Genomic DNA, 24,089 nt, shown 5'->3' with positions numbered 1-24,089 from the left:
AGTTCTCTCTGTGCCAAGCTTCTGCCTTTCGTGCAGGAGAGACTATGAACAACTTCTGTTCCAAGACACAAACTTCAGCAAAGATTTTAAGTGTTAATTTACCAATTCATTTGAGAGTGTTGTAGTTATAAACCCTCACCCAGCAAACCATCTGCGGGATTCTACTGGTTTCTGGGCAGGCCTGGATTGTTTGGCAGTCATGGCAATAGCATTAGCCCTTGGCTAACAGTGCTGGATCAAGAGCTCCAGCTCTGAGGATTGCTGCATGTGAAAGCTGGTGAGTAGGAGGATGTGAAACTGGGCACTGTGGCCAGATTATTAAAGTGGCCCACCTTCATCTCTGTAGAAATCAGGCAGGCTCTACCTCCAGTAAGGACTGCACGTGTAACCCACTGGCAATGAATCTGGAGCAGGTTTCTTGTGTGATATGGTGGACTTCCATGTCGCTTTGTTCCTGGTGTGACAACATGAGGTCAGCTAAGTGTGTATTTGAAAAGGGGTGTCAGGTATGACAGTAGGAGGACAGTGAGGTGCAAGAATAATGGGAAGTGCGTGTAAAGTAAGCCAGGTTCATTGAGAGTACATACTGGAGGATCCCGAGTTTTTTTCCTTTGCAATAATTCAACAAGGCAACTGTTATGATGCCCTGAGTGAGGTTCAAGCCAGCACAGGCTGGGAAAGCAGCAGATTTGGGCTTTGAAAGACATACCTGGCCACTGTAACAGGATGGCATAGACACAACTTGTTAAAATCCTCCAAGGTTCCTGTGTGTGCCACAGGAAGAGGGAAGGAGTACCTAACAGGAGAGAAATTTGATTCTGGAAGCTTTTGGGAAGTCAACATAAGCCTCATAGAGTAGTCTCAGTGGCATTTACCTGCCAGTAAATGTTCTGAAGTGTGTCTTTCCCAGTCTCATAGTCCTGATCTCTACAGATAAATTAAATCTTTCAAGGAAACTTTACTTGGGGTTTGATGGAGAGGTAATTTTTGTGATAAGAAGGAAAGTTCTTGTTTGAACAAAACTTGATAGAACTTCCCCCCTCCCACCGCATCCCTTTCCCCCCCCCCCCCCCCGCCCTGAGTTTCCTATTAAAAAAAAATAAAATAAAAAAAAAAAAATCAAATCACCTACCATTTGGATAGAAAATGGTCTCCAAGATGGCAATGTTTGCTGTTTTTATAACATCCAAGGGGAGACTGGCCACAGAAGATACTCTTAGTTTTCCAGTTTGGTTCTTCTATATAGCTTGTTTCACTACTTTTTGGTAATTTTTTTTTTTAGTCCATTCATTTTTTTACTGTTAGGTTCTTTCTGACTGGTAGTGTTACAAGACGGAAATAATTTTGAGGAAAAACTAAGGTGGGTAGTACCCACTGAGACTGAAGGGGAAAAGATTCTGACTGCAAGAGTCATACAAATTAGCTGAAGGACTCTGGGAGCTGTCACAATACTTCGAAGCTACGGTTTGACTAGATATCAAATTTGATTATGTTCCTTTCTAACTCTGGAGGCATTGGAAGTTCCCTGTAATGAGCCCTAAGGGAAGTTTCCCTTGGAGTGTATTTCTCCCCACTGTAACACTGCTGTGATGCAGATCATAGATGCATGATTGCAGTCTCCAATTGTGACAGGATTCCTATGTTTTAGCTTTAATGAAGCTACATGATAGTTATTTGGCAATATCAGGGCTCATTTAAAAACCTGTATTGATGATTAAGTGGCAAACACCACTATATCATTGGGAAATCTGTCAGCAATAGTTACTGTTTCCATTGCCTTTAGCACATTCATCAAAGGGATGACAAACAGATACTTTTGTGAATTTTAATGGAGAAATTGTAGTGCAGTCATGTGGCTTTAAAATTCAAAGGTCTATAAATAATGAATTATTTCAGTGATGGTTACTATTTCCCTATCTTTAGGAAAAATAGCATCTATATGTTGTACTTTTTTGCTAACAGCATACTTCAATATTTATGAACTGCCAGTTTTCTATAAACATAGAAATTTGGTAGTTGTCATTGTACTAGTTTGTTATTTATATGCTTCGAAATTTTACAGAAGCAGAATACTATTAGTATATTAAATTTGAACTAACCCAAAACATCCTCTTTTGCTGTGACATTGAACACAGTAACTTGAAAGCTACGGAAGTGCCGTCATCTGGGTTGTCACCAGAATATGCTCCACAGGCCTTGGGTAAAGACAGGTCAATGGGACCATGTCTGTGTGTGTGCAGGACTGCAGCCTGCAGGCAGGAAACAAATTAAAGCAGCAAGGCTTTCTGTTCCAGTGTGATTTCTTGTCTTGGGATGAACGGGGTCATTGTGGCAATAACTAGATTACTTGATTAGAAGATGGATCTCACTGCAGTTGTATATCCCATTTTGTAAGGGGAGTTAATGTCATTTGATTTTTATATATAATGCTGATGTTTTGAGGGGCTTCTGAACATGTTATAAAAAGACTGTGATTCATTTCCTCTCAAGCTTTGTCTGGACACTGCAATGATAATACACACAAGCATCTGTGATTTTCTAAGTCACTTTAAAACCTTTTAAATCTAAGAGTGTCTTGTTCTGAAACTTCAGTTTAGCTCTCTGAGACTCAAGATTTATTTGATTCAACAAAATGGCATCTCAGGGGTGTAAAGTGAACCTTCAGCATTTATTGAGAAGAGTATTTTAGCTGTCTGAAGGTGCTTTTATTTTGTTTTGTTGAATTACCGAAAGACTTGCAGAAGTTCTTCATTATTTGACAGTGGTAGCTGTGCGTATGTTGCTACATGCCCTTTTTGGAACTTGGCTGAGTCCTAATAAATATATATGCTCTCTACATGAACTGTTCCATCACTTTACTCAAGAAGTGTCCATTTCAATTTTTTAATCATTTTTTGCCTCTGGCCAAACAGCTAAATCATTCACTCTCTTCTTTTTGTAGATGAAGAAAGATGTAGTGTCACTTTCTAATGTACAAAATGTTGACATGTACTGTCTGTTTTGTTATTGAATAATGTTCCTCTCTTCCTCTCCATCTTTCTAAATGTAGCTCCTCTGCTGTTACTTAAAAGGATGTTTTTACAAAGTATGAATTGTTTGAATAAGAGCTTCTGAATTATGTTCCACAGAGCCTCATTTTTAGACATCTGGCATGGAAAACAGAATCCAGAATATAGGAAGGAGGTGCTTACGTCACCTAAAAGGGGCGAAAGGAAAGGGAGGAAGAAAGCGTCTCTGAAAGACAGTGCAAAGAAACTCAGATGCTGCCCAAGGAGCCATCTTGAGCAAATAGAAACGACTGTGGTGGCTTCTGTCTTTATCTCCATTCTGTCTTAATCTGCATTCTTTTCTAGAGCCAAGTTGCCTGCCAGCAGCTCCAAGGAAGGTGCTTTGCTGGTTGTTATCTACAAGCTGGAATAACCCTTTATGGAAAGGGTCCTGACAGTCACTTGTTTCTACTTTTTCCAGAGAGCTGAGAAAAAGTGACATTTTCAATTTCTGTCTTAAAAACAACAAAAAAAAAAACGACACATGGGTGCCTGATTGTATTTTCAGATGTCTAAAAAGCTTTGTAATTCTGGCACTGAGTACCACATTACAAAAAAAAAAAGCATTTCTGAATATTATTCTATTGACTTAACTATAGATGGGTAAATAAAGGTTCATAAGGTCTGAAGGGTTGATATTAAAAAAGAAAACCATTCAAAGCTGATAAGACAACAGATTTGATTTTCATTTTTTTCTGTGCTTACCTGTTTGGTAAAAAAATATTTACCTTAAAACCTCTGAAGAACAGTCCACATTGTGCAAACAGTTTTATTCTTTTGGAGAACAAATGAAGTGGCCATTTGCTTCCATTTTCTCCATAATTGCATGACCTTTATCTGTTCTGTAGATTAGTTTTCAGACTAGTTCACAATGCATTAGAATATGAATAATTTGAATTATGATGCAGAGTCTACTTCAATGTACTTGGGTATTCTATAACTCATGCCAAAATTTGACTTCCAAGACTTCGGCCATAAAGACAGTGTTTGGCTCCACTGTGGATTTTGCAGAGCAGTTTTTTAAATGTCCCATATGTGTTCAGTGTATTTTTTTTCCTTCTTCTTTCTTCTGAATACTACTCGAGACTAGAAGCAAAAAGAAAACCAAGAATGGGACAGATGAAAACAAAACAAACAAAAAGCCAAAACCAAGAAAAAAAACCCACAAACCCCAGAAGGAGGAAGAAATTCACAGAACCACAGAATGTTAGGGATTGGAAGGGACCTCGAAAGGTCATCTAGACCCATCCCCCTGCTGGAGCAGGAACACCTAGATGAAGTTACACAGGAAGGAGTCCAGGCAGGTCTTGAATGCATCCAGAATAGGAGACTCCACAACCTCCCTGGGCAGCCTGTTCCAGTGCTCTGTCACCCTCGCTGAGAAGTTGTTTCTTCTCAAATTTAAGTGGAACCTTTTGTGTTCCAGTTTGTATCCATTACCCCTTGCCCTATCATTGGTTGTCACCGAGAAGAGCCTGGCTCCATCCTCGTGACGCTCACCCTTTATATATGTGTAAACATTAATGAGGTCACCCCTCAGTCTCCTCTTCTCCAAATTCAAACAAATACAGACCCTCTCCATAGGAAATGAATACACAGTGAAAATTCAGATCATCACTAGCTGAACTGGTGAAGATTGCATCTGTGTATACCATAATGTTTCTGTGTGGTTTGTACTTGCTACTTGATTTTGGTGCGGTTCTGCTCTTTATTTGGATGCAAGCTCCCACTAAGGTGTGGGTACTTCACCCACTGTTCTCAGTACGTTCAGTCTGAAACTGTCATTCAGTGGCTTTTAGGAAATTTTGAATGAGCTTCAGTGAGTCAAAGGCAGAGATAATAGTTGTTCAGATGCCAAAGTTACTTAAAATATATAGTCATTCCTACAATACACTTCCAAAGAGAAGCCTTGGTGAATGACAAGGATTCAGTGTACTTTGAGACACAATTCCTACTAAAGATGCTAAAACAGAGAAAACATCTGAAGTGAGAGGCAGTGGCAGATGTTTTGGTAATATTAGCAGTAAACACTACCATCAGCTTTAATGGAACTATATTTTATTCTCCCCTAGCATAGAATAACCAGGTTTGTACACTGCTTTGCTGTGCTGAGGACCACAGACTAGTTAACTGGATAGTTCTTAGTCCTTTTGTTAAGCAGCAATAACTATAATGCTTTCAAATGAAGGTGACTTTCCTGTATTAGAATGAAGAATTGTCCAAATGTAGTTATGAGGAGGTCTCCTTTATTTTATACTTGGCTCCGTATAAAGAAATCAGGTCTGGCTAAAACTGCACTCTGTGTTTTTCAGTAGAGTAAAAATGATCACAGAATCACAGGATGTTAGGGGTTGGAAGGGACCTTAAAAGATCATCTAGTCCAACCCCCCTGCTGGAGCAGAAACACGTAGATGAGGTTACACAGGAAGGTGTCCAGGCAGGTTTTGAAAGTCTCCAGAGAAGGAGACTCCACTCCCTGGGCAGCGTGTTTCCGTGTTCTGTCACCCTCACTGTGAAGAAGTTTCTTCTTGTATTTAAGTGGAACCTCCTGTGTTCCAGTTTGTACCCATTGCCCCTTGTCTTATCATTGGTTGTCACCGAGAAAAGCCTTGCTCCATCCTCGAGACACTCACCCTCTATATATTCGTAAACATTAATGAGGTGACCCCTCAGTCTCTTCCAAGCTAAAGAGACCCAGCTCCCTCAGCCTTTCTTCATATGGGAGATGTTCCACTCCCTTAATCATCTTTGTTGCCCTACGCTGGACCCTCTCCAGCAGTTCCCTGTCCTTCTTGAACTGAGGGGCCCAGAACTGGACAAAATATTCCAGATGTGGTCTCACCAGGGCAGAGTAGAGGGGGAGGAGAACCTCTCTCGACCCACTAACCACCCCCCTTGTAATACAACCCAGGATGCCATTGGCCTTCTTGGCCACAAGGGCACAGTGCTGGCTGTGTAAGTAAGATATGTAAGAAAGATATTTCACAAAATTCTGGATACTGATGGATTTTTTTTTTTCCCCACTTAAAAATGTGCATTGAAATATAGGGAGGTGCACTCCTTAGGGTTTTGTCAGGATTGGAAGCTGTCATGATTCCACCCTCCTCAGTGGACCACAGCTACAGCTCTTAAGAAGCAGCGAATCCTGGAATTCCCACAAGTGTCTCCTAAGAGATGAGGAACAGGCCAAGATGCTGTGTTAGTTTATGGGAGATGTAGTCACATGGGAAGAAATGAAGTTTTACCTTATAAACAAAATGCATGTTTGTTGTGTTTTGTTTTGTTTTTTTTTAGTATCATCAAAAGGAAAATTAATTAAAATATCTTTCCAGTGAATGCAATTCTTAAACTACCTTTAGGAGTTAATGTTTTATTCTTAAATACTTCAGGTATAAATCTCTTGTTTTCTATGTTAAAAGAAAGCCTGAAACAAACCCCTTTTCCCTGGTGATTTTTTCCTTAGGGGAAAAAAAGAAAAAAAAGTCAATTACAACCTGTTTCACTTTTCACTAATCACATTTTCTGACAGCAAAACGTTCTGCTGGATAACTTCTAATCAGTACGGCATTGTAATCTGCTAAAGCATCCCATACTACAATTGAGAGTCCCCAAACTGCAGTCTCTAGAGACATTTCTGTAGTGTTTCTTTTCTAGTGTAATCCAAATGTTCAGTAGGAATTAAAGTTGATGGGCTTGTTTGTTTGCTGTTTCCCTGTGATCAACTCTTTTATTTATCATCAGCTTTTACTTATCCATATCCACAGAGTTGGATTCGTACATCAGCTCTTAAAATGTCTTCAAACTAGGAATCTGGCTTTTTATCAGTCTGCCAACAGAAGCAGGGAGGCAGAAGTGTAAATTGATTTGTTCAGTTGTTTGTGGCTTTTTGTTTTGTTTTTAAACACAGTCTTTCAGAGTAGCAGTATCTTTATTAATGTCAGCTAATAGCTCACTACTGAACAGCTGTCAAATATTATGGAAGATCTGAGAAAGGAAAAAGCAGAAGTTACCATAGGCAGGAAGAACAGGTACTGAACTTCATGGATCTTAAAGGGAATGAATTCAAACTTTAAAAAAATTGTGTGTTGTAATAGCAGTAAGGGGCTCTATATCAATCCTTTTTAAAGCTGTATGGGGACAGACTGCACCATCAGCTTTGCCGGGGGCCCTTGACTATCTTTGATCTTTATTTGCCAGAGGCTCTTAATCATCCTTGATCTTTATTTGACAGATAAACGGCTCATACCTTGGTTCTCAATGCTTTGTTTCAGGCTTTCAGAAAGGGGGGAAAGTACAGCATGCTCTCTACTTTGCCTAAAATACATATAAGATGCTTTGATCTGGTGAAAATATGTAGTGTCAAACAAATCTCTGGAAGGACCTTAATAAAGAGAACTGACATGACTATATGCGTTGTCCTAAATTTCAGAGCTCTGATAACAAAGGTCTCTGTAATGGCACTGAGTAAGGCTGGCAGCTGGGCTGAGCCTGGCCTCCATGCAGTGGCAGCACTCTGAACCTCTGGAAAATGGCTCTTCTCTATTTATTTCTGCATCTGCAGGATGCCTGAAATTTGCCTAGATCTAATCGGCTGACTTTTTGCGATTTATGTTGAGCAAGTAGTGAGAATTACTGGTTTTCTTATCTCTACTTGGATGCTGGGACCAAAGATGGGCTCTTTTTTATTTTCTAGGCAGATTCTTGAAGTGCCTTTCCCTGTTTAGCTTATGACAGGAAAAGCGTAGCTGGTAGCATCCTGATACGCACTTATCTCTGTGTAAGTGTAACCTGTTCTTTCATGCATGTTTGTTGTTTAAAGGGCAAATAAATATTATAGCTTGCTTTTCATACTTGGGTATTTTAAAATATGGAAATTCCTTTCAGCTCAGTGTGAGGGATCTGGCAGTGCCTTGCTGAGAAGGCTGGAGCTGGTTGTGAGGCTCTCACTATGAAATATGACTTCTGTGAGTTTACTGGTACTGTAATTCTTGCAGGTTGCTTGTTACTCTCCTTTGTATAGCTGTAAGAGAGTTTAAATATTAGTCGCAGAAACAATGCTGTGGTTTGTTTTCTGCCAGCTCCTGTTTCATCTCTTTTTTTTCTTTTTTTTTAATCTTCTCTTTCTTATTGTGTGTCTTGGTTGATGTTTTTCTTAAAGGCTCAACTCCATCTGAAAGCTGCTGCTGCTAGGAGAATATTATTTTTCCACTTTAAAACACAGGGAAACTAAGGCGGGGGGTGGGGGGAACTTACAGCTTAATGACTGCGGGGATTCTCAAATGCCAAAGCTTAAGATCTCCTGTTTGCAAGAAGCAAGTGTTGAGTCATGGCTGACATTCTTCAGAAGAACATCTATTAGCACTAGTAAAAGGCTACAGCATTTGCTTTGAGTGGGAGATAGTTTTTTCCTTTAGGTTAGTTCCTAGAAAGGAAAGACTAGTTAAAAACTGTATTTGGTTAGAAACAGAGAATTAATAACCACTTTTGACCAAAAGTTAGACGTTTCACTGTTCTAATGCATGTTGCCGTTGTTGTCCTAAAAGAGGCGATACCTCACTTAAGGGTATTGTGAAGAAACTTTTCACTGTGTATGAAGTAGCATCTGTTTCTGTGAAGTTAGTTTGTAAAAATTCAGTTGAATAAGCTTTGTTTTAATTGTGGAATAGAAGTACAGAAGGGGTATTGTATTTTAGGGATTTGTGTATTTTTAATGTTACCGTAAGGAGCCACATAGTATGAGCTTTTGCTGATGTAGTGGTAGAGCATGAAAATGCCTGGGTTTGTGTATTTTGCATAGTGGTATGAGAGGCTACTCTTTGGAATGTGCTGGAGTCAGCCATGGATCAGGAGTACTAAGGTGTGTAAGATTCAGACTATCCCAAATTCTCCCTCAGGACTTGACTGGAACATTTCACTTGCTGCCTCCCTTTACACCCTTGAGTAACTGTCCTTTTCACTTGAAGTCTTCACTCTGTTGGCATCTCCTTATCTGAGTAAAGTTACCATTATTTCTGGTTGGGAAAAACCTTTTTTTTTCCTCTGAGAAAAAAGCCACAAAACATCGGATCTGAGGACCAAGGATTTCCTTTTTAAATAAGCATTCTTGTAGATGATATCCAGCAACTGAAAGAGGAAAGAAGCCAAGGATGCATGTAGCTTGTTCAACATATCCATAGCAGCCATACGTAGGTGAGAGAGTTTGCAGGTCTGCTGTGATTTATGACAAGAGCTGCACAAAGCATGGGCAGATCTGGGAACTCTTCCCCACACATTTAGAAAGAGATTGCTGGAATTGCTTGTGCAAACTGATTTAAACTTTATTATTTTTTTGCCTACCATTAAGACCTATTGCTCAGATAAGGAAACACTTTTTCCAGAGAGAAGTGTTATGGGCAATTCTTGTGTGTGCTTTCAGTATTTCCTGGTACAAATCCCCAATGGCAAGGCCTTCAGTTCCGTTGTGGTAAGTTAGAACAGAGGTCATCTGTGGCTTTTGGAACGAGTCTATATAAACTGAAGTCTGCTATTTATGGTCTGATATTCTCCAAGAGTCAGTGGAAAATATAAAATATTTAAGAACTCTTCAGGGTTTTGTTCTGCTGTGCCAGTTTATTTTCTGTGAATGGTTGGTTTTGTACACCATATGGTTAAGTTATATGAGATATAGGACTAGGTTATATATGATCATTTCTTTGTCTTTGCTGAGAAGATGCTTAGCTTCTTGTTTGATTATGTAACAACATATGTATTTAAAAAACCCCAAACACCTAAATATAGTGGTATTAAACATTGTTCCTAAATGAAAGTGTTATTCTTGAGGTGAAACTTAAATCTGTAAGCAAAAAAGAAAAAAGTTTCCAAGAATTGTTTTTCTCCTCTAAGTCTGTTCACTTTTTCTCGGTAAAACTCTTACGTGTCAAACATTTGAAAATTGGGTCTTAAAGATCTCTAGATGTCATATAAGTAGGAATGCCTGAAAAGCCTTTGATTAACAGAGAAAATTGATTTCATTTGAAGTTTAGGTGTACATCTTGAATATCACTTCGCTTGGGCTTTGGTGTTTAGTGTAGCTCTACTAGTACAAAGCCAGTGGTAATAGCTGTACTAATGCAAACCTTTAAGGTAGGCAAGAAGAGCTTCTGTTTGTCCTAGTTATGATTATTTCAGCCTTACAATGCAGTAAATTCAGCTAATTAGTACAAAGTTATCAATAAGTTACTGATGCAAACTTGCTGTTGCTGCCTTCTTGCTAATTCACACCCAAAAAAGGCTTTTAGAATGAAGAGGTAATTGCAGACTAAGCAGTTCGCTATTGAAGCCTCACTAGTTCAAATGTCTTTAATCTGTAGAAATAGGTTTCAAAATTGCATGAGAATAATTGTGGTTTTTAAGTGTGGTGGTGGCTGTGTGTGCGGGTTGTGTTTTGGTGGTGGTGGTGTTTGTTTTTTTTTAAGTGCCTTGCAGTTAGGGCAATTCTTGATTCTTGGCATCTCATATCCTTAAAGCTGACATAAACTGGCAGTTTATGCCCTATACAGCCCCTTCTTTGTACAGAAACAAATATTTGTGAAGCTGTGGAACAAATGAGATCTGGGAGTTGATCTGGATTTGAAAACTAACCTGACAAATATCCTGAGTCATTTACTTCAGGAGAGCTCCCAGATCCCACTCACTTGAATGTGATCGTCAGAAGAGAGGCAGCTATACAGAGCAGGGACAAAAAGTCTGTGGGTGGCGCTTCTGCTGATAGTGTTGACTTATGCTCATGTAAGCTTTAAAGTGCCTAAACTGTGCAGCAAACTGGAAATTACCTTCCTGGAAGAAAATGGAAGAGTTACAGTTACCTAAAATCAGAAGGGTCTAGAATGAGTGAAGATCAAATCATTCAGACTAAAGGGTTTTTTTTTCCAGATAAGGAAGCTGAAAAGGTCATATGGGAGAGCAAAATGAGATTTAAAAGCCTGCTTTTTGTGAATCTCAGATGTTTAGAATGTTATAGTGATGTTCAGATCAGTCCCTGGGTTTTTCTGAGTGCTTATCCTAGTAGAAAATGTTTCCTTTTAAGGTGGGTTTGGTGTCAATATTTTGAGAACGGTGCTGTTGTCTGTGACAGGCCTGCTGCTAAGCATATAATTGGCAATCCGTTTCCTCTCCCTCATCATAAGGAGCTGTCTTTTTATGGAATGGGGCAAACAATATCCTTAGAAAGTCCGTGAAAAAAGCTTTCCGAAATTTCCTTTGTAACAAAGCCTATACATTTTCTGTAGAAGGCTTCATGCACTAAGAATTATAAAAGGACAAGTATATGTAGAGTAGTTATTTTTTAATTTTTGTTGAACAACAAGTTTGCTAAAAATAACAGGTTGAAATAATTGCAACATGGTGAATTTGACCTGGTTTTATCAAATTTTGCAAATATTTTCTTTAAGAGAGGAAAAGGTGAGGTGTTTCCATGCTGACACTGGGTAGAGTGCTCCAAGTATTCCCTGATGGGAACTGCTTGTGACTCCCCAGGTAAGTCAGAGGCTGGCACGATGGAAGCACCACTTCTGTTGGCCTGTGAAGACTCTGGGTGAATCAAGCATGTGACTGCTTGAGAGGTACTCTGCTCAGTTCTCACAGAATTATTTTGCTGTCTTTTATAGTAACTTCCCCCCATTTTCTCCTTCCCAATTCTTTCTTTCTACTACTTTTGTCCACTCCAGAATAAGCATTTACTCTTTTCCCATCAGTCATAATTTTGCTGTTTTTTTTTTTTTTTTTTTTTTTTTTACACCTTTGTTTGGTATTTGGGATATGATTGCCCAGGTAATTTCTGCCATGGTTAACAAGACCATTAAGCTGGTACTCCTGGTCTGTTATTATATCATGTTGCTCATTTCTGCCATTTCTCATGTTGTATCATGTTAGCATACACTCAGGTCAGAGATACTTTTGCATACGTATTACTTTTCTATGAGGAAGTTATCGCAGTTTCTCACATTCCTAACTAGTTTAGGGTGGACTATTTGTTTGCATCTGTCAACAGTTTCAGTGGACAATCTTTGGAGAGAGTGCTCAGTGACAATACTACCCTTGGTGTACGCAGCGAATATAACATACAGCAAGGAAGCAAGTTCAGTTATTTCATGTGTCTTGGGGGAGTTTGTGTACCTTACTATGGTGGAAAATACCCGATCCTGATGCAGTAAGGTATTTGGAGTCAGTGGAGGTATCCACATTGTTCTGCTTTGTGGAAACAAGTGCTCAGTGAGACCCACTAGAATCTAGAAGAATGAAATATGTAAGCATCTATTTTTATGTATTTTTCCACATTGGCTGTGAAAAGGAAAATCCATTATATCCACAGTCCTAGGTGTCTCTTGCCAACAGTCATTTTCTACCACTGAAATATTCTCCCTACAAAAAAGGAAATTCCAGGGGACCAGATACCAGGAGTAACAAGTTACAAAAATGCAAAGCAGCTGGAATGTATCCAAGAATCTGGACCCAAAGTATTCAGTGGTTATGTAGTATTTGGTAATTCATATATTCCTAACTGCCAAGACTTGAAAACAGAGACAGCAGAGAGATTTTAAACTGATAGTGTGCATTTCAGAACAGCATAGAAGTGCCAAAAAAGCTGTGCAAAAAAAAAAGTGCATTTATCTTTATCTTGAGGGATAAAAGAAAGTAAGTTTCAACAAAGTGTAAGTAAATCTCTCTGTGTTTAGTTCTGGCTTATTATGTGTGTTTGAAGATAATCAGTTCCAGCATAGATAGAACGTGAATTTAGACTCTCTTATTAAATCCAAAGTATTTTATTCATAGAAGCATGTCTTCAATATAGAAATGGGGAAATGTGAATGTCAAAACGCCTATGGCTCAGGAATTACATATGTAAGAATAGGCACAGTTGGGATTATTCACCTATCCTGCTCTATCAGCATCTATAATCAGTGTTAAGGGAAGAAGGCTGGTTCCAGAGGGTGGTTTAGAGCTATCTCAGGTGTTTGGAATTATTCTCTAAACTTTTAACTAGTTATGGACCCCAATTTCTCCCTTTTGGTCTTTTACTTCCAAGTGTCCCAGTCACACGGTTAAAACGGTTAGTGATCAGCACAGCAAAACTCTGAATACATGTTTGGTTTGTGGGTTAATAATTGCACGTTTATTTGAACCTATGTTTTCCAAAGTATTTTTGGCTGGGGGAATTTTGATCTTCTCCTTCTGGAAAGTTTGGAGTAAAATGAAGCATCATGAAAGTAAAATGAAAACAATGCCTCCCTCCCAACCATAAAGAGAGTCAAGAGTTTGAAACTCCAGTTTAGTTTAGAGAAAGTTTAGAATTAATTTTAAAATGAAATAGCCTATTTTTTTTTTTATTTAGCAGTAATGATGATCAATTAGTCATGTCTTGTCTAGCCCATCTGTGTCAAAGAAATTCTGGCAAAATTTTAGGAACAGATTTTTTTTGTCAGCTTTGAAGCAAAGCAATTAAGAGTCCACCGCAGGTACTTTCACGTTGGTCACATTAAGAAATGGTGGAAACTAGAAACTATCAATCTATGCGAAGAAGGCTACTTCTGCGGGTGCTTCCTTGTGAGTTGTTAAGCGAGAGAGAATATTGTGACCATTGGTTTTCACCAGGCTGGCAGTACTGAAACTCTTGGTACCTCTTAATTTCCTCTGTATACTTCAGGGATAACTAATTCTTTGTAAATATATATTTTGTCCTGAAATCTTTTGGCATTAAGATAAGAACGTTCTACCGATAAACAAAAAACAAGTGTATTAATTATTGCTATTCCCATCTGGAGGCATGGCTGCTAGACCATTTTCTAAGGGTAGCAATGTAAACTATGGTTGCTAAGGAAAAATAAGACCAAACCAAAATAGATTATGTCTGTCAATACTTTAAAAGTTCTTAACGAATTTGTATCCAGAATTTCTTGGCAGGAAAAGCCAGAAGTAATCTGAGCAATGCATCTCTCTGCAGCTGTGGGATGCAGAGCATAGTGGCAGGTCTTCTAGCTTTTAAACGTTCTTTCTCAGACATTAATTTCTTGGGGAGTGGGCACAAACTGCCATGTCCCGTGATGCATTTGCAGATGTATTCCATACGCTCTGCCCATCATCTGGAAAAGGATTGTATCTGCTGTTGGTACCTCAAGTGTTTCTTGTGTCAGTGCCACTGGTCTCAGGGAAAACAAAATATAAAGATAGTAATAGTAACTAATTAAAGTAGTAGTTTCAATTAATTTAAAATGATGTAAAGAAAAAACCCAGCAAAACAACAAAACCCACAACAAACACCCTGAACAACAGCAAAAAATCCCAAACTTTCCTCAAGACCTAACTAAGTTAATTGGTTACTTAAGTGTAATTAGTTGGTGTATTGGAAGGTTTGGAGTGCTAAATACTGACCCACTGTAGGCTTAGACTCTAACTTAGTTGGAATTTGGGTAAGACGTAAATGGCTATGGTCTTACCTTACAGCCTTTCTTTTGTAAGGAGGTCTTTGCCACATGTATTTACCTTTGGTTTCTTACTCGTGTCGACCACACTGCAACTCAACACAGACATTTTCTGCTGTAATATGTGTTTCTTGTTGTGATGGAAGCGCTACAGGTGTGAAAGCAATGGCTATTGCTGTTGTCGGCTTTCAGCCACTGTAGAACTTCAGAGGATTTAATGTCTCACTAAATTTTCTCACTCTGTTTTTTTTTTTAAACCATATCCTGTCAAGCCAAGTGAGTGTCGAAGTGCATTTTGGAGGCTGCAGCTCCTTGAACTGTTCAAGGGTCCTAACTGCTGTCATTAGAGGCAGGAAGAGAATTCTTTACTTTCAGCCTTCCTCCATTTATCTCTATTTTAGGTCATAAAGATTTGGGTCCAATAAAGAAAGTGAGTGACTCATGACTATCTTCCTTTTCTAAGCCTCTTAAAGAAGTGAGATGCATGGAGGGGAAAAGCTACATGATACTGTTATGGAATTTTGTACAGCTAAAATAGTAATTCATCGAAAAGTGACATTTTATTTTCTTGGTAGTACTAATTCTTGAATCCTTTTCCTGATTCCCTCCCCCAACGAAATTCCATTGCATACAAGTTAGTTGTCGCTTTTGAGACTTTCAGGGCAATCTGCTTTCCTATCTACAATATTTAATTTGTTTTTGAGGCATCTGTTGGCTGGTGCTGCTCCTCTGTCTTGTTCATTTCTACAGAAGCACCTTTCTGCTTTCTCTTGGGGTTTCTCTTATGCTTGGAAGGTACTTCCTGTAATTATCCACAAAGCTACCTTATCATCACTTTTCAAATTGCCTCTTAAGTTCTCTGTCAGGATGCCTAAAAATAAAAAGGTAACATTTTCTCACAGAACCAAGAGTACTGCTTATTAAATGGAGCAATCTGTTGTTTTGTTGATCTTTGAACTCTATGATCATTTGCTTCTTGTCTTGTAGACTGCACTTCTTAAACATGGAAGTTGTGCGCAATATCTAGCATATTTGTTTCTTTGTCTATTGACAGAGCTTTATAGCAGTATGAGAGTGTAACAGAGTAAAAATAATTCAAATTTCTACAGTGTTCCTTGCTTTGGCTTGTATGCCAAATGTACAAATCCTTTGAAAACTTGGGTATATCACGATTCCGAGCTCCCTCCATGGAAAGTGCTAAGCTGTATAGGTAGTTAGCTAAGAAAGAGATTTGGTTCACAGTAGATATCTTTATTATATAATTTGTAGAATAACTAAGATTTGAATTGAATAGGTGCTGCATTCACAGTTCCTTTGTGGGCAACAGTATGGATGCTGTGGCTTTACCACCCTGACTATTTCTGCTTTTCTTGCCATTTCTGATTTGAATGTATATATTGCAAATAGTTTATGTTGATTAATTCTGACCTCTTGTTCAGTCCTGCTTTTATAAACTATGATTCAAAATATGCTGTTGTTAGTTTTCAAAACCAATATATAAGGCTTATTCACAGCTAAGACTTGTTTCCTTCTATGTAAGATTTTATATTTTAGAATTAGGTAACTATGTGTGAAATTATAGAATATAGACTGTGTACATCTAATGAAACTGTTGTTTTGCTGACTTTGCATGTTATAGATTGGCTTGATGCACAGCATGAAGAATGTACCCAGCCTGCATTTCTCTGTTGCTGGCCCCAGTGTTAATACCCACATAGCTCCTTAAAAAAGTGAGGTACATTGCATGTGTGAAATACTTTTGAAAGATTACAGACCACAGCTGATCCATAATAAAAGCACATGAAGCAGAAAAATGTTACAGAAGTGCTATCTTTTTCCATTGTTAAGGCTAATTCTTGATTCCAGTATGGACATGAAGGAGAATTGATACTAATCTGTCTGAAGTGTCTCAGAACATGCTTTTACCTCTGCGTAAAAGCTTATGATAACTGAACCAAATTGCCTAAGTGTGAGGGTGCTGTTGTTATATTAGACTTCTAATAAATCAATGTGCCTGCTTTCCTCAGAATTTGGCCCAAACTCAGTCATGAATTAAAGTAATTTTATTTCTGAATGAGAGAGTCCACACAGTAGCTTAAAGTAATTTTAAAAAAGACACTTTGCATTCACTTCTTAGGTTAATTCTTATTAATTTTCTGCAAACTCTGCCTCCCTGCATTGTGCAAATTCTGCATTAAACTACTGCATCCCTGTGCGGAAGACCATTAACATGATTGGAGATGTAGACAGCCAACTAAATACTCATCGGGAAAGTGAAGAACTTGTATTTTCTTAAATTCATGAAATTAATGTGTGGTTTTGATTCTCGCATTTCCCTTCAAGTTTCATCTTTGCAGTGATATGTGGAGATACTTCAACCTCTTGTGCCAGTCTTAGACCCTGGGTAGTGAAGTGCAAAGTAACGTATGGCTAACTTGCTCAAGACTATATTTTAAACCTCTCTGTAAGGAAAACAGCCATGGGAAAATTCCTGAGTACAGGAATTCCAGATAGCTGAAATACCAGAACCTGTAATTTTGTCTTTGGGCTGTAGTAAACAGGGTATATGATATGATTCTGTGCTACAGTATCCGTAGGTATTTAGCCAAAACATCCACCAAAGCAGCACTCGACGTTTGGATAATATTTCATCAGCTTACAAATGAATAGGACAGCTAAATATAAGTTAAAGGCTAATTAGAATAGATTAATTCAATTTCCATATATTACCAAGTAGCATAGTAAATTAATCTTGTATGTGTTTCTCTGTCACCATTAAAAAAATGTTCCTGGTTCACAGAAAATGCCACAATTTCACTAGTATGTGTTTGTTTGTTTGTTTTTAAGTTTGGTAAACAATTTCCTTATTTACATTTAAACAAAAAAAAAAAAAAAAAAAAAAGAAAAAGGGAATCTTTCTACTTGACCTTTTAGACTATGTTGCCCAAAATAGAAGAACTCCCAGTTTTTGTTAATTAAAGTTTATTAATAGCCTAAGAAACTGTTAGTTGATATGGATAATGATTACAATGCTGGAATGTTGTGATATGGCAGATGTTAGATGCTGATTGACGCGATCATGTGTTTGTGTGGATACCATTCCCTATAGCACAGTAAATTCTTCAGGTGCAGAGTTCCCGAAATGACAGAGTAACTGAGTCTTGACAATATTTAGTGAGTATGTAGAAGTAAAAATACAGAATTTGCATGGCTGTTCACTAGGACTTGCCTGGGCTCTGTTCACTGTTCTGTCTTTTGATGATCAGCTGCATATTTACAAAGTTCAGAGGGCTGCTACTGAGTGCAGTCAGGTTTCCAGGTGACAGCTAGCCCCTACTTAAAGCACCTTGTTATTATAAATAACATGCCTTGACTTTCAAATCGTTGGCCGAATGTGTAGGTCTGGCAGTAAGCACAAGATGTTTAGTATGTTCTGAGTTACAATGCACATAGAAACCCATGAAAATATAGTCAGAATATGGGATGTTATTTTACATACCAGCAGAGGCATTTTTATGACATGAGCCAGTGCTAGGACGGGCCCTGCCAAGGCAGCCCTGCCGAGTGCGTGACACTGGGATTGCTTTGTGAGTGCTGCGATATAAGACCTGCGAGTGATAAATGTGCAATGGAGTTGGTGCTCAACAACTGCAACCTCCTGGGCTTAGGCTGAAGAGCTGCTCATTGGATGCAACTACATGGACTTTTTAAAATCTGTGCCTTGGCTGTCTTGGGCTGTAAACAGTCATGTTATTTCCTGCTTTTTCTGTGATAGGTGTTGCATCATCTGCCACAGTCTCTGTCAGAGCTTCTATGCTCCTATGGTGCAGAAAAGAGAAAAATAGTGGGAAAAGTCTGGAATATGGTGTGCTGCAAGGGATGCCTGCATTAAGGGACATAGTGAATTCCTGCAATAGAATCAATATTCTCTTAAAGTTTTCTCAGAGATCCCCATGTATGTTTTTCTTCTAGAGTTTAGCAGAACTACTGGCTGATGCAACTGGCAGGAGTTTTAAGAAGGAGCACAGATAAAGACAGTGGGATACACATCCACCTGCAGGTAACCTCATACAAGTCTGTGTCCCTACCAGTCCTGCTTCCTGCTAGGCCAGGAGGTCAAACTGCATTGTGTCTTAGCTCTGGCTGAAATTTGGAAGTGCGCCTTCAGTTTTCTTTAGGACACACCTATATGTCTCTGTACAAGAACAATTAGAAGGGAAATATACAATAAAGGAGAAATGCATCTTAGACTTGATACTAAAAGTACAGTGAGGAACCACTGGTGGAAGTTAAGAGATCAAATTCACCTTAGCAATTAAGAAATATGTTTTGATGTTATGTATGATCAGACAGTAGCAGAATTTATCTAATAAGATACTATGGCAATAGCTCAGCAGACATGAAAATGTAGCAGTATAGGAAATATTATGTGGACTCCCTGATGTTTGGCTCATAAACTGTGCTAGATAATTCAAAAGACATCTTCCTTAAGATATTTGGCTCTTTATTGAAGCAATTGCAGCTTCAGAATTGTTACATCTTAATTTAAAGGAATTTTCTGTGCAGGGTCACATTTTAAAATCCTGTTAGAAGAGCCAGTCTTGGTAAGGTTTTTCAGATTCTCTTGTGAAAAGTATGTATTTTTTTTTTTTTTTTAAGAATACCAGCACCTATATTTTAGTAATGAAATTACTAAGTTCGGTCAGAAGGCAGTCAATACTAAATTGGTGTCGCTGCTTGAATTGCATTTTGTCTAAAAAACATACATAACTATCCCAATATTTACTTCACCTATGCCTGGAGAATGTTAAAACAATGTGTTAAAGGCAATGAATGTGTCAATGAATAATGAAAGCATGTTGTAGAAGCACACTGTATTCTTTCCATAGCATAGCACTAGTAAGTTTTTAGAGCTGCTTGATAAAAGTGGAGTGGATTTGATACACATCAGCTAATGTTGCTTTTCATCTCTTTTACATCCTATTGGATCTAAGGTTTCCTGGTAATCAGATAAATTTAACAGGAAAGACAGTAACTTGCATTTGAAGAGATTTAATTCTGTCTTCCTCAAAAGAAGAAAGTCAAGAGGGTAATACTTAGCAGTATTTCCAAATATTTGTATCTTTTTAAAGAAATTTTCATCTTTATATTATATAAAGGTATTCTAGCCCAGAACAACTCATAAGCACGGAAGGTAAGTGGTATAGGTCAGTATGAAAACCCTCAGCATCTTCTTGTAGTGTAATGGCCCACTGCTGATATTGAAACCAATGACACAAAAATGCTGCACAGTTGGCAGTTGAACAGTGCTAGGATTTACAAGGAAAAATATTTAAGTGTCAGTGTGTTCTTATGGGGTTGTGGGATTTTTGTGTGTGTTTGGGTTTGTTTGGGGTTTTTCTTGTATGTGTGTGGTTTTGTTTTTTTATTTTTTTAATATCTCATACTTTTAGAGCAAAAATGTTTGAAATAATTCTTTTATATCAAAGAAATATAAATTTCAAGACAAAATGTTGTGGTTTGAAAATCGGCTTTGTTGTAAAATTAATTCTGTAATGCATTCATTCTAACTTTTGGAGCAATTCATCAAGTTTTAGTCATTTGCTATATTATTTTTTTTCCATCTTCATGAGATCTGATTGGTGAAGTATAGCTGCTAAAATCTTTATACCCCCAAATGGAAATGCACACATTATTATTTTATATTAGAGAAGAGCAAAGCCAAGACTAAAATACCTAGTATGTCCAAAATGAGGTAATCTTGGAAAATTGTGTGTCAGACATTAAGTAGGTCAGAAGTGCACTGAATATTATGTCAACAATATTCCAGTACTGCAAAACTAGCATGAAAATACCAATGTAAAATAATAGATTATTTTTTTTTTCAATATATAAATATGTAAGAACATTGGTAGGGAGAAAGGATAGCGTAACTTGCATCTGATTTTCTTTTTGTTTCTGAAGGTCAATATTTCTACAGGATCTGTGTGAGCTGTGTAGGATTGTGGTGCTTTCAAATAATATAATTTAAGTATTCTGCTTATCATATTGGCAAGCTTGCTAATCAGATTGTGGCTGAGTGAAGTGCACGCTATTGTAGCAGGTACTTTTGGCTGGCATCACTGCTCTGAATTCTGAAAACTACTGACTCTGGCTGAGTTTAATACACTGGTGCCTAATTACACTGGTAATGTTATTGCTTTTAATAATCTTTCTTAGAATGAATTATAAGTAGAGAAATAGAAAAGTTGTAGTCCTTGGCTAGATTAGGAACAGTAAAATGTAACTTTACATAAACTAAGGTGTGTGTTTGCTTCTGTTCAAGATAACTAGCTCTTTGTTAGTCCTCCTTTCTTTTTTAAAAATCAGTTTAAGACCTTTACTTTAGACAAGGAGAACAGCAAAACAAAAAACAACTAGAACCAAACCATGTACTGGACTGCAAACACACCCATTTGCCTGGTGAAATGACTTGAAACAAAATAGGCATGAAATACTTTTCAGGCTAGGAGTGTTTCTTGGCATTAAAAGTTTAACATACTGAAAATGAAAAGCTCATCCCTACACAGATTGAGGGATGATTGTTTGCTGGGGCTGACTATAATAATCCTCTTCCATAATAAATGCCAGTGTCGGTATTCTCATCCCACATACCTCTTAGTTTTGAGTCATGATGATTTTTCCCATCTTATTTTTCTGCACTGTGTGACAGATTTGGGGGTAGATTTAATTAGACTTGCACAGGCTGTTTGAACTGTTCTAAAATGTTTGGTGGTAAATGTTGCAATACCTTTTGATATTTTAAGTGGTGGCTAGGGTCACAGGTTGGATTAATATCTGAAGATTTTAATACCTACTCTTTTTAAGGGTTGTTCCAAACATAACCTTTGACCATCTTATTCTCATTAGATCTCTTCGATAAATTCTGCTCTTTCCTATTATTGGACTTTTTCGTATTCACGCCCTTCATGTAACAGAGGGAAGGAATAGATTATTGTGGATGTGAGGAAGAAAGGGAGTTGCCCTTCTCTTTCCTACATTTTAACATCTGTAAAAGTTAAACCTTCCAGGCTAGGAGAATACCAGGAAAAAGTATTTTCTGCTTAAGAGAAGAAGATTGCTTTAAGATCTGAATAGTGGTGTTTGTTTTGGAGATTTTGTTGATTTTGTTGTTGTTTGTTTGATTGTTTTCTGGGTGAACCTGCAAGATTTTTCTAAGCATGAGATTGAGCTCTCTCCTCCCTGTGTGTTACCTGGCTTTGTAGAGATGGATACATATAGAATTCAAAATGTGAATAGAAATCCTGACATCATTTGTCTTGAAATCAAGGTGCAACTCAAAATGTATAGCAATAGTAAAGGAAGCAATAGTAATATGTTTCATCCTCTTAAAAAAGACATAGGAGGGGATAGTAACCTTAGGGTTTTTCTGGTAATTTTTTAGATTTGGGTTTGTTCGTTTGTTTCTTTGTATGGTTTGGTGGTTTTTGTTTGTTTGTGGGGTTTTTGTTTGTTTCTTTTTGGGGGGTGTTTGTTTTGCTTTCCTTTTGAAATAATGGGATAAATAATAGGTAAATTTGGGACTGGCAAGCTTGGAATACCTCATTCTGGAGTACTTGGGAAAGAGTTTTCCTCATACAGGACAGCTGGCAGAGCTGCTTCTTGTAGAATATTGTGTATGTCAAAAAGCTCTGCAATGAACTCTACTAGCAAAACTGGCTGCAACAATTTGTGTGGTTAAATTTCTTCTAGCTGACATAAAAATTACCATCTTTTAATCTTATTCAGTGTAGGAAGGACAGAACTGGCATTAAGTCATGTGATACTGTTTGGCCATCTCTCTGCATTTCGTTTTGCTCTTCACCCTCATCCTCATTGGACCAGTATGTGCAACATTCCTGGTCTGTTGGATTAGTCTGGCTTCAAAGCAGCATGACTGAATATTATGTAACAGCCAAGCCTCACGTGTTTTGTTTTCTTTTCACCCACCATTGCAGCAGAAACTTCTTAATTTTTTTTTTTTTTAATATAAATTCTGAAAAAAGTTCCATACCTCAGAGTGGATCTTAGTCATGCTGGTGACTTTTAAGCTTTTGGCTTCTTTGACTAGAAGAGAAGTAAACCTTAAGATTTTTCCAGGAAGAATAAGAATTTTCAAAATTGCTTTCCACTGAGATGGGGTTCAGGAAGCTATCCAAACAACTATTGCCACTAAAGAGCAAGCTCTGAGTTCTCCTGTATGAAACAATACTGGGGCAAATATTATTCAATATATTCATTAACGATTTAGATGAGGGAATAGAGTGTACTATCAGCAAGTCTGCTGATGACACCAAGCTGGGAGGAGTGGCTGACACGCCAGAAGGCTGTGCTGCCATCCAGCGGGACCTGGACAGGCTGGAGAGTTGGGCGGGGAATAACCTAATGAAATTTAACAAGGGAAAGTGTCGAGTCCTGCATCTGGGCAGGAACAACCCCAGGTTCCAGTATAGGTTGGGAAATTACATATTAGAGAGCAGTGTAGGGGAAAGGGACCTGGGGGTCCTGGTAGACAACAGGATGACCATGAGCCAGCACTGTGCCCTTGTGGCCAGGAAGGCCAATGGCATCCTGGGGTGTATTAGAAGGGGGGTGGTTAGTAGGTCGAGAGAGGTCCTCCTTCCCCTCTACTCCGCCCTGGTGAGACCACATCTGGAATATTGTGTCCGGTTCTGGGCCCCTCAGTTCCAGAAGGACAGGGAACTGCTGGAGAGGGTCCAGCGTAGGGCAACAAAGATGATTAAGGGAGTGGAGCACCTCCCTTATGAAGAAAGGCTGAGGGAGCTGGGTCTCTTTAGTTTGGAGAAGAGGAGACTAAGGGGGGACCTCATTAATGTTTATAAATATATAAAGGGTGAGTGCCATGAGGATGGAGCCAGGCTCTTCTTGGTGGCAAACAATGATAGGACAAGGGGTAATGGGATCAAGCTGGAGCACAAGAGGTTCCACTTAAATTTGAGAAGAAACTTCTTCTCAGTGAGGGTGACAGACACTGGAACAGGCTGCCCAGGGAGGTTGTGGAGTCTCCTTCTCTGGAGACATTCAAAACCCGCCTGGACATGTTCCTGTGCGACCTCACCTAGGCGTTCCTGCTCCAGCAGGGGGATTGGACTAGATGATCTTTTGAGGTCCCTTCCAATCCCAAACATACTGTGATACTGTGAAACAGCAAATCTGCAGCATGGTTGCAATGAAAAATGTTGTTTATGCTTTTTAATAGCTTTGAATGCATATAGTCAAGGTTAAGCTCTACGGCAAATATTTTGTTTTGTTGGTGTGAATGACAAATTCTGTATCATCTTCATTGTCATAGTTTTTTCCGTGCCAGTCTTGGTTCAGTGCTAGGTTGGCCTTGGCCAGCTGCCCACCCAGACATTCTCTGTCCCCTTGCTTAGCAGGACAGCAGGAGAAAATAACATGGAAATACTGATGGATCAAGATAAAGACACAGAGATCACTTACTAGTTGCCATCAAAGGCAAAGCAGGCTGGACTTGGGGAAGATTGATTTCATGTATCGCCAATTAAAATAGATTTGGATAGGGAGA

General features: G+C 38.4%; 1 long non-coding RNA gene across 3 annotated transcripts in view; it reads left to right on the top strand.

Moving 5' to 3' along the window:
* Nucleotides 1–24,089, top strand: part of LOC135579446 (uncharacterized) — a 226,406-nt gene that overhangs the window by 69,798 nt on the left and 132,519 nt on the right. For 2 of the 3 annotated variants that reach the window (XR_010472539.1, XR_010472536.1), the window contains one exon: nt 18,476–18,563. The exons of the other annotated variant lie outside the window; for it this stretch is intronic. This is a non-coding gene — a long non-coding RNA (uncharacterized LOC135579446). The remainder of the gene's footprint in view (nt 1–18,475; nt 18,564–24,089) is intronic. 3 annotated transcript variants of the gene reach the window in all.

Source organism: Columba livia, chromosome 4 (assembly GCF_036013475.1).
Source record: "Columba livia isolate bColLiv1 breed racing homer chromosome 4, bColLiv1.pat.W.v2, whole genome shotgun sequence".
Taxonomy (NCBI): Eukaryota; Metazoa; Chordata; class Aves; order Columbiformes; family Columbidae; genus Columba; species Columba livia.
The sequence above is the reverse complement of the archived record's forward strand: the minus strand, read 5'-3'. Positions and strand labels throughout refer to the sequence as shown.